The sequence below is a fragment of the Mus pahari genome, chromosome 22, assembly GCF_900095145.1.
Source record: "Mus pahari chromosome 22, PAHARI_EIJ_v1.1, whole genome shotgun sequence".
In the NCBI taxonomy this organism is placed as follows: domain Eukaryota; kingdom Metazoa; phylum Chordata; class Mammalia; order Rodentia; family Muridae; genus Mus; species Mus pahari.
Window position 1 is genome coordinate 32,116,329 of NC_034611.1, and position 10,466 is coordinate 32,126,794.

The following is a 10,466-nucleotide window of genomic DNA, read 5'->3' on the forward strand; positions in this document are numbered from 1 at the left end:
AGGAAAGGAAAGGAAAGGAAAGGAAAGGAAAGGAAAGGAAAGGAAAGGAAAGGAAAGGAAAGGAAAGGAAAGGAAAGGAAAGGAAAGGAAGAACAATCAGGCATGTCAGTTTGAGGACATCACACTAAGAAAGACTAGAGAGTAGAATAGTGTACCGGCTAAAGGTTTTGCACCCATATCACAGCCTGCCCTGAGAGCAGCATTTTCAAGGCCCCTTTCACAAAATACCAAACAGCATAAATAAGGAAGAGAAATTCTAACAAAATTAATCACTTCAAATCAGATCATTACCTCAATTCTAAACCTTAATTTCCAAAACAATCATCTCTCTCTCCTAGAGAAGAGCTGAAAAGCAACGCTCCCTTTCCACACTTCCAGTGGGCTGCTTTCTTGCTAGTACCATTTCATAAGATTGGTAGTTTGTGTATCTGACACAAACGGAAGAACCAAGCTCCTATCTTCTTGGCTCCAACCTTAACCACAATCCTTCCCCCGCTCTAATTAGCATATCCTACATAACTGTACAAAGCGTGGCTTTGCTTGTTTATTTTGTTTATTTGGTCAGACATTGTTGTACACACTTTTTAAACTCTAGCATGAGGGAGGTACAGGCAAGCACATCTCTATGAGTTCTGGGACAGCCTGCTCTACTTAGTGAGTTTCAGGTCAGCTAGGGCTACATAATGAGACCCTGGTCTCAAAACAACAACAAAATCTATATTTGCAAAAAAACCATAAAGAAGTTTATTTGCCACAGGTTATTTATTTTCCTTAATCCTAGCACTCGGGAGGCAGAGGCAGATGGATTTCTGAGTTCGAGGCCAGCCTGGTCTACAGAGTGAGTTCCAGGACAGCCAAGGGCTACACAGAGAAACCCTGTCTCGAAAAACCAAAAAAAAAAAATTATTTATTTTATGTGTATGCGTGTTTCGTCTATATGGACGCATGTGCATCGGTTGCATGTCCTGTGCCCTCAGAGGACAGAAGAGGGTATCAGGTCCCCGGAAGCTAGGGTGACAGAGAGGTATGATCTGCCCGTAGGTGCTGTGACTCAAACCCAGGTCTTCTGCAAGAACAAGTACTTTTAATCTCTCTAGCCCCTTTATTTTTATCTTTGAAACAGATTCTATGTATCCCATCTGGTCTGAAACTCACTACAACGACAAGGATGATCTTGAACTTTTAATGTCACAGCCTCTGGAGAGCTGGAGTGACAGGCAGATACCACTAACTATTTAGGTAGTGCTGGGGACTGAACCCAGGGCATCAATATGCCAGACAAGCATTCTAACAACTAAGCAACATCTCTAGCCCAAAATGATCATTCTTATCATTAACAATTCCCTATAGCTATCTTATTTTAGGTATATAAACTAATGTCACTTAAAAACTCCCCAAAAATGTATAAATGGAATTGTAACATTTTTAAAACCCTGAAATCAATGAATACATGCACACTAGATACAGGCAGAGCACATCTTTTCCTCTGGGACATGTCTCTTAGTCTACTCAGTGAAGAAAACAGAACTTGGCTTGGCCCATGGGTTCCCAAAAATGTATTGCTAAAGGCAACTTCCTTTGAAGGTTCTTAGCCATCACTACTACAAAATTCACCAGTGTGCTGACTGCTAGCAGATCCCACTGCTGTCTGGCTTGACCCCAAGCCAATACACTGGGCAGTAATCTTGAAAGAGTCAAGGCACGCTAGCCTCATTTGTATTCCTAGGTCAATAAGACCCAATGGATGTGTAAAATGCAAAAAAAAAAAAAAAAAAAAAAAAAAAAAAAAAAAAAGTTACCCCTTCAAGGATGAGGGATTCCTAGCTGAAGGTCTGGGAACAAAAAGAACTTAGTGATGCCGAGAAAATGTCAGACCTAAGCAGGAAGTGTTCTTTAGGAGAAGAGAGTATTCCTGAGACTTGACAGAAAACCTGAGGACTTTTCTTTGAGCTGGCAAGTTTATGACCTTTTCATAAATTTTACATACTCCATCATGAAAGGAAATCCCTAGTTGTCTAGAAAAATGTAAACAACCAGAACCTGAGTCGCAGATAGGCCAGAAGATCTATCCCTGCCAGGTATTGCTGGGTGTTTACAGATGGGGGTCCATCAAGAGCTCTTGCAGTAGAGTCCCCTAGTGGTACCCACTGAAAAGAAAACTGACCATCCATCCTTTCCTCACCCTACCCTGGGGTGCAGGGGTGGGGCAGGAAGAACCTCTAGGGGCTGCACAGCAGACCAGACATCGATGTGACCAAATTCAGCAAGTCACATCACTATGCAGAGTGAGCAGTACCATTAACCTCGGGATATGTTCCCTTCCCTAAGAGGGGGAGAGCTCACTCAAGCAGCAACCTGGTGACTATGTTTTTCTCTCAACGATGGCACTCACGCCTAAGAATGAGACATTTCTTACGAAGTCATGAAACTAAGAATCTGAAGGGTAGAGGAAGGGAGGGGATTGATAAATTCTGGGTTTCTGTTGTGTGGCGGGGACTGTGTTAGATGCTGCACTGCAGATTTCATAATTTGAGGGCAAGCCTGCCACGTGCTTTCAGAGTGTCCTTCAGATTCAGCTGTTAGGAACTTAAAGCACCTTGAGGTGGGACCTTCGGGGGATAATTAGGATAAAATGAGATTATGAGATAAGGAACCTCATGATCACGTTAGCAGTCTTATATTTTTTTAAAAAAAATTGATACAAGAAGAGATGCTTGCTGTGCTGTAGCATGTGATGACCTCTGTTATGACAGGATGCAGCAGGAAAGGCCTCACTGGATTTTGGTACCAAGCCATTAGACTTCCTAGTGCCCAAAATGTTAATTAAAGAAACCATGATTCTTTGTACATTACTACTTTCCTATATTCCATTAGAGAAAGAAAAAAAAAAAAAAAGATTAGGCTAAGCTATAATGTAGGTGACAGAAATCCCATTATAAATGCAAAACTGAGATGCCGGAGAGATGTCACTTGGTTGTGAATCTCAGAGCCCAAAAGTACGCGATTTAGTATCCAACCCAGGCTTCAAGACTATGACCCGCGCATTCCAGTCTTCCTTGCACTTTCAATAGTAAGCCTAAAATAATAAATATTACAGCTTCCAAGTGATGATTTTAAACGAGGGATCAGAATTTGTCATAAAAAAAAAAATTGCAGAATGCCTCCTCCACTGCTCTTATTGTCTGTGCCATTAGCATCAAATGTGTTCCCACAGAAGCAATCAGCTGGGATTGGAACTGCTTATTGCATCAATACCCTGCACGCCAAATCGGTTGTTCTGTCAGGGTGGGGATGAGGGCGGTGGTCCTGCTTCTCGTTTACTGGGCCTGGCTCATCTGAGATGGAAAGCAGAATGTATCATGCCTCAGATAAATGTGCAGGGGAACATTGAGAATCCATACGATTTTCTTTCTTTCTTTAAAAAAATGGTCTCACCAGGCTGGGGATTTCAACCTCGTGAAGGCAAAGCTATTTTATGTACATCTCCTGATGCTTTCCCATATGTGGAGCTAATATGCTTCCAAGTTGAGTCTGTAAGACTGTTACTTTATTTTACATTTTTGGAAAAAAATTTTTTTTCACCAAAATTTATAATGCCATATGTGTAAATCAAGAAATTAAATGCATCAGTGCACTGCAGTGTGCCTATGAAACAGGGCAGGGATGAACTAAGAATAAGATGATGATGAAGCTTAAGATTAAGATTAAGAATAAGAATGAGAATAAGAATAGAATAAGAGATGGGGCCAGTGCTTCCTCCTGCTCAGCAAATCTTAGGCTAACCACGTTTACAAGGCCGGTCTGGGAATAAAGGACCCAGTTAGAAATGCCACGACCAGGAAGGAGATAGATGAAATTGTTAATTCCCCAAAAGAGGAAGTAAAATATTCTGGGGTAAATCCAGAAAACTGCAAACTGGAAGAAATGTAGAACCAAAAGCGTATCAAGAGAAAGCTCAAGCTATCTCCGTGGTCACCAAAATGCCTGGAAACCAGTCCCGCTACTGTGACCTGAGTCCCTGTCCCTTGTGCAAGACTCTAGCTTTCAATGACATTAGCTATTTTACTTGCAGTGTACCAAGGAAACAGGGCAGGGATGAATTAAGTATAAGATAAAGATGAAGCTTAAGATTAAAATTAATTGGCAGCTCTCGAAGCCAGTCACTGATACAGTACTTTAATCCACGTGTAACTTTCACAGACTATCACTCATCTTTCAGGTCTCCATTGTAAAAATGATCGCTCTGCTAAAATCACAACAGGCATTTGCAGGTCACTGAAGGTTTCCTTCTGGATTTGAACACAGCGATTCTAAACCTTGTGGAGGACAGGAACAAAGAAGCTAACATGAAGGTCACAATGCTCCTTACTTGTCCCACAGATGAGATGTGCCCTTATTCAAAATACACCGAACATTACCATCTTGATCTGAAGGGCTTGGGGGAAGGGCCAGTCAGTAAGTGTGTGCTTACCTTGCACAAGCATGAGGACCTGAGTCAAGAACCTGAACAGCCATGCTTTAAAAGAGTCGTAGCAGGACATTCATATAATCCCACAGGGGAGGTGCAAGTAAGAAAGGGTCATTTAGCTAGCCTTTCTGACCTAGTAAGGTACAAGGTCAGTGACAGATCTAATATGGTGGGTGAGGAATGACAGACGAAGAGTTCTAACCAACAGGTATACACATATACTCGCTCCCACACCTCCGCAGATGAACACATAAACATGCACACACACACACACACACACACACACACACACACACACACACACACTTTAATCTGCAAAAATACCGAAATCTGTGACTCTCCCAGGAGAAAATATTAGACTTCATTATCTAATTTACCAGAATCTCTTATCGCATTTATGAAAAATTATCTGCTTATTTGTTCACTTCCATTAAGTTCATATAAAATACCTGTATATACTTTTTTTTCTTGTTTTTACTTAGTTCATGGAGAATTCTATACCATATGCTAATCAAATTCACCCTGCCTCCACCAACTTTTTCCAGATTCACTCCTTTCCAGATTACCAACTTTGTATCCTCTTAAAAAAGAAAAAGAAATAAAAAAGAAAAAAAAAAGCTATTAAGTACAGTGTGTGTCCTATATACTTTTGGGCAACAATATTATGAAGGAAATTAGGATATCTATTATTCAATGTAAAAATACAGACTTACCATAATAGTTGACAAGAAAAAAAAAAGTGCTGAATCTGCAGACAGCACAAACAGCATGTTTGGCTGATCCCCTGCCGTCAGAGCTTTTACAGAAGTGGGTACTAGACATTGGATTGTCCTCCAAGTCTACAATGCCTCTCCTGATTTCTTCCAGCAAGTTTGCCTTCCATCTCACTTCCCTCTTATGGATCTTGCTCATGTGTTTCTTCCCCTGGCTTTCACCAGTCCTTCATCTACAATGAGCTCAGCACTTCGGCTCTTTGCAGGGCTATCCTCTATTTCATATTTCCAACTTGAATAACTGGTAGAGCCCTTCACCTTTTAATGGCTCAAAAGGTCTGCATTTACATAACCAAACCTAGCCAGCCACTACAGCCTTAATTCCTCTCCTGTAGAAGGTCTGAACTAATCCCTACTGTCAGATTTTTTTTTTTCTTGGCAAAAAGTTCCTTCATGTCTACGCTTCAATGTGATCCTCTGTGAGGGCACTGCCCACGGGCTGATGCTGTGGGCCAAGCCTAGGGCTTTAACCATGCTACATATTCTATTACTAGGTCGAATTCCCAGCCTGGGATAGTACAGTTCTACTATACATTTAACATACAAGTGCCCCAATTTTATAATTATGTATAGTATGTATATTCTATGACCTACACTAGGTAACTAAGGACAAAGGGAGCGCAAAGAGCAAAGGAAAGTTAATGGCTTAAGTTTTCCTTTCATCGTTCTGGTTTCATGTTCTTCATCTATAACAGGAAAATAAGGCGGCACTTTATGAGGACACAGTACATCCAGCAGGAGACTGATGCAAAGTAGCTTGTACACAGAAGGGGGCTCAGAGCAATGCCTCTGGAAGCAACGCGACATGTGTTCTGAGTCCTAGGGGAAGGCATGAAATCTCCAGAGGACTCAGGACTTTGGCATCTTGCAGTATCCTGTGATGGGTTAATTACTTAATGTCTTAATAGAAAGTATGCTTTTGAAAACCTACAATGCTCCCCTTTTAAAGCAAGATTCTATTCTATTCTTCTGCAATGAGAAGTAAAGAGGCTCGTTCTTGGACCTCTCATAAATGCAAGGTGTGTGGATGCCTGTCCCTTAGGTCATAGCCTTTGCATACAGCTCATACATGTCTTTGCACATGTTAAATACCTCTAGAAAGTTCTAACACCTAGCATGACCCCAATGCACATAAGCAGCTGTTATGCTGGCTTTGACTGGTGAGGGCTGAGAAGGGCAGGGAGTCCCACACATGAAGTACAGACACCATCACTGTTCTGAACACTTTTTATCTGCAGTTGGTTCCTGGGACCTGTGCATACAGATGGCCAGTCATATACAGCTGACTTTTTATATACCTTAGTCCCGGATCAAGAAAAGAACAGGCCAGGAACTTAAAACATTTCAAACTATAAACGTGTTTGTTTCAACATATACAAAATTCTCACCAATAAGAGGTTTTGGTTTTTTGACACAAGAGTTTCTCTGTGTGGCCTTGGCTGCCCTGAAACTCACACTGTAGACCAGGCTGACCTCGAACTGTCTCTGCCTCCTGAGTGCTGGGATCCACGGTGTACACCAGCACTGCCTGCTAACCTGAGCACACTTTATACTCCTCCCCTTCTCTGAGGCATTATAGGAGAGACACTCAGGAAAACTTGGAAACAACCCTGGACCTGTTGACTTAAGAATGGATGCAGAAAGCTGGCTGTGCAGTGGTGCCCACAGTTGACTTCAGAAGTCAGGAGGCAGAGCCAAGTGGATGAGTGCGAGGATAGCCTGTTCGAGAACTACAGAGTGAGTTCCAGGATACCTGGAGCTATGCAGAGCATTGACTAAAGTCCTTTAAATGTCTGTCACTTTCATGACAAATGTCGTAACTCGTATCCCAGAACCGGCTAGGACCTCAGTCTCAGTACTTAAGGACTGTGTACCAGAGGACACAGGTGGCCCACACACATTTTTACATTTTTAATGTGGTCCTCACAGATCTCTCTCTCTCTCTCTCTCTCTCTCTCTCTCTCTCTCTCTCTCTCTCAAGTTAAAAATATTTTCGTATAAAAAATACAGAGACCTGCTTTCCTTGAAAATCTGGTACATTATTCCCACCTGGCCTTGACCTGTTTGTCCTTAATCTTAACTGTAAACCCTCCCCATACCCCCCCCCCAAAAAAAACCCAACTTAATGTAAAAAGCCTGGATCCGAAAAAAGGTCTCTCTCCCACCCAGTGCCTCTGACCTACAAGGTTTGAATCTTGAATCCTTAAGCTATACACTGAGAACAAGGGATGGTCTGGCTTCATAGTGACTGTGAGGCTCCAGAAAGGCATTACTGGGAAGTGTTTTCTAGCTGGTTCCATCATTCCGCACTCACGGTGCTCTCTGGGTCTCACCAACCCCTTTGCCTATTACCTGTCATTATTTGGCTTCATCTCCCCCTCCCCACCTCCTTTACCCCCACCTCCTTTTTGTCATTTGACAGAGCTCAAGATCTAAATGACAGAATGTCGTACGATTCCCTTACTTAACAAGAAGTAGGAAAATGGATATGAAAAGAGAGCAAAATGAACTGTTGAATGCCACTGGATCTTCACTAAGCTATTCTCTTTGTAATGAAAGAATGGAATTAGCACAAAGTATAATGACTGAATTTCCGAGGTCCTCACGTTCACTCCCTAACCATCTGAGAGGAAAAGAAAGAAAAGAAAAATCAACCTTAGTCAGTCCAGGTATGAGGGGCTCCTGTGAGGTCAGGCATGTGTCCTTCATGGGCCTCGTTTTAGGAAAGGGTTCTTCTGTATTCCCGAAGAAAACAAAATTCTAACGCAAGCGTTGTTCTAGGACAGTATGCCAGGGCAAGCACTTCATGCCTACCTCTATCAACATGTAAATGAAGCTACAACTTCTAATCAATCAATTAGGCTGGAAGATGGAATTTCACAAACGGGGCTGCAGTAGACACAGAAATGTCAGAAACGCTGTATGTCATGAGTGACCGTCATCTATACGGTTACCTTAGAAATCCACAGGCGCTGGTCCCCTTCTGGTCAATTTACAACAGAAGAGCTTCCTGGTGTGGGAGCCACAATAAAAAAATCAGCTGCTCTTACAGTTAATTTAATACCAGTGAAATGCAAACTAGAACTGGAAAGGGCAGCTTCTAAATTAAATTTCTTTTAAGGTCACCAAGATGGTAGTAAATTACCATGTAAGTCACAATCCATTGAAAGACTTATCTTGTGGGTCCTTTAAAAAAAATCGCATATGTATAGTACATTGTCACTTTCTTAAAGTTGAATGAAACCACTGTCAGAATACAAATTAAAGACTGCCAAGTTGCCACATGGTCCTCAGTGCACATACTATTTTTTAAGTCAAAATAAAAAGGATCTAAGAAGTCACTTCTTCCAATATATGTCCCAAGGCTGATGTTTAAACACGTCTCCTTGGCAACCAGGAAGCATAGTGCATACCGGGTTGGGGGAGGGGGTTGTAACTCTAGGTTGGTAGACTAAGTAACCAGAGGAGTAATTGCTCCCGCTAGACCATGCCAGCAGAGGCTGCATCCTCTAAAACGCAACTCCAGGTCTCGCCGGGTCTGGCTCATCCGCAGCCTCCCACCCTCTCCCTTGGGTCTGCTGACACTAATTCCGAACCCGTCAGAAGGAGAGAGACTGGCTTACCCGATGGAGGGGAGCAGTCTGCTGGGCTTGATACCCCAGGGGGCCAGCGGGCACCAGGCTCTCTGCCAGGCAAGACAGCTCTGCTTTCCCTCTCGACCCTGAAGAAACTGCAGCAGCTCCGTCTGCCCTGCCCGGGCTGCAGCAGGGATGATCGCGCGCTCTGGCGTGTGTGTGTGTGTGTGTGTGTGTGTGTGTGTGTGTGTGTGTGTGTGTGTGTGTGTGTGGATGCCTCTCTCTCTCTCTCTCTCTCTGCGCGCTCCCGAACTCCAGGGGCTTGGGAGAGGGANGTCTGCCCTGCCCGGGCTGCAGCAGGGATGATCGGTTATTTGTGTGTGTGTGTGTGTGTGTGTGTGTGTGTGTGTGTGTGTGTGTGTGTGTGTGTGTGTGTGTGGATGCGAGCCGGTGTGCGAGCTAGCCCGCGCGCTCCCGAACTCCAGGGGCTTGGGAGAGGGACCGGGATGGGTCGGCAGGAAGAGAAAGCCAGCCAGTCCCGCAGGTGGCGCGTGCGACCGGGCCCGCTCTACCCTCCCAGCAGCAGGTCTCCAGCCGCCCCTCGCAGCCGCTCCGCCCTCCTGCCGGTGCGCGCTCCCGCCCCGCCGCGTTCGCCCGTGACACGCGCGCTCCCCGGAAGTCCCCCTCTGCGCGCTCCCGCACCCGAGCCGCCTGTCGCGGGGCACGCGCACAGCCTGCTACTCCCGCAGGCCTCTGCTGCTTCTGTGGCCCAGACCCTAAATCCTGGTCCCAGCCCTCCTAGGGTTGGAAGTGTCAGAGCCTGCAGGTGCCACCTTCCCCACCGGAGCGCGCTCTCCTGTCCCTGACTTGGCTGACTTATTCAGAGGCACTAGCCCAGAATAGCCTGCTGTGGCCTTCTGAGAATTCTTGTTAATGTACCTTTGAGGATAAGTGTGGAGCAACTTTTTAAGAAATCATATCCTGCATAGGTAGACTGATGTCCCAAACCAGAGCGAAGCGCGAGTATTTGATTACTACCAATCAGAACTAAAACCCTGACACCATTGTTGAATCACCAGGTTTGGCATAGCCGCTGGGTACCGTGTCTTTCCTGTAAGCATGCTGAGAAACTCCCTTTTGTGGAAAATGAATAATTTTAATAAATAATACTGCACCTCTGAATTGGAAACCTTGGTCCAATGTGAAGTCAAGAGTGGCAGACTTGAAATTGGAGAGAAATACTTAGTAGACATGAGTGAATTAAAATACTGCAAGACTTAAAACATATCCAGGAATTCTACAAAGCGGAAAGGTTTATGTTCTTCCACACACTGGAGCTCGCAGAGAGGCCTAGATCCGTTTTGAGTTCTTAATTATTCTCAAACCAGTGGTTCAGCAATCATTTTCCACTTTTAGACCCATAAGAGTTTTAGATGTGATTGGTCTTCTAAGACCTGCCTGTCTCCCCGCTTTAATCCCATGATTTTCATATTGGACTAAAGGATGCTGACTTAACACTCCTGGACACCAGAGTATATGCAGAGAAAAGTATTACACCTGACTGCAAAGAAGTCTAGTGCTAGACTCTAGAATATATTCTTTTTTTTTTTTTTTTTTTTTTTTTTATTCTTGGAGCTTTTTGCTTGAAAA

General features: G+C 43.9%; 1 protein-coding gene across 1 annotated transcript in view; it reads right to left on the reverse strand.

Moving 5' to 3' along the window:
- The window catches only part of Klhl32 (kelch like family member 32), a 209,971-nt gene extending 200,891 nt beyond the window's left edge, over nt 1-9,080 (reverse strand). Inside the window, exon 1 of the mRNA XM_021222200.2 lies at nt 8,865-9,080. The gene's annotated coding sequence lies outside the window, so the exon portion shown is untranslated. The remainder of the gene's footprint in view (nt 1-8,864) is intronic.
- Nucleotides 9,081-10,466: the final 1,386 nt, after the last annotated feature.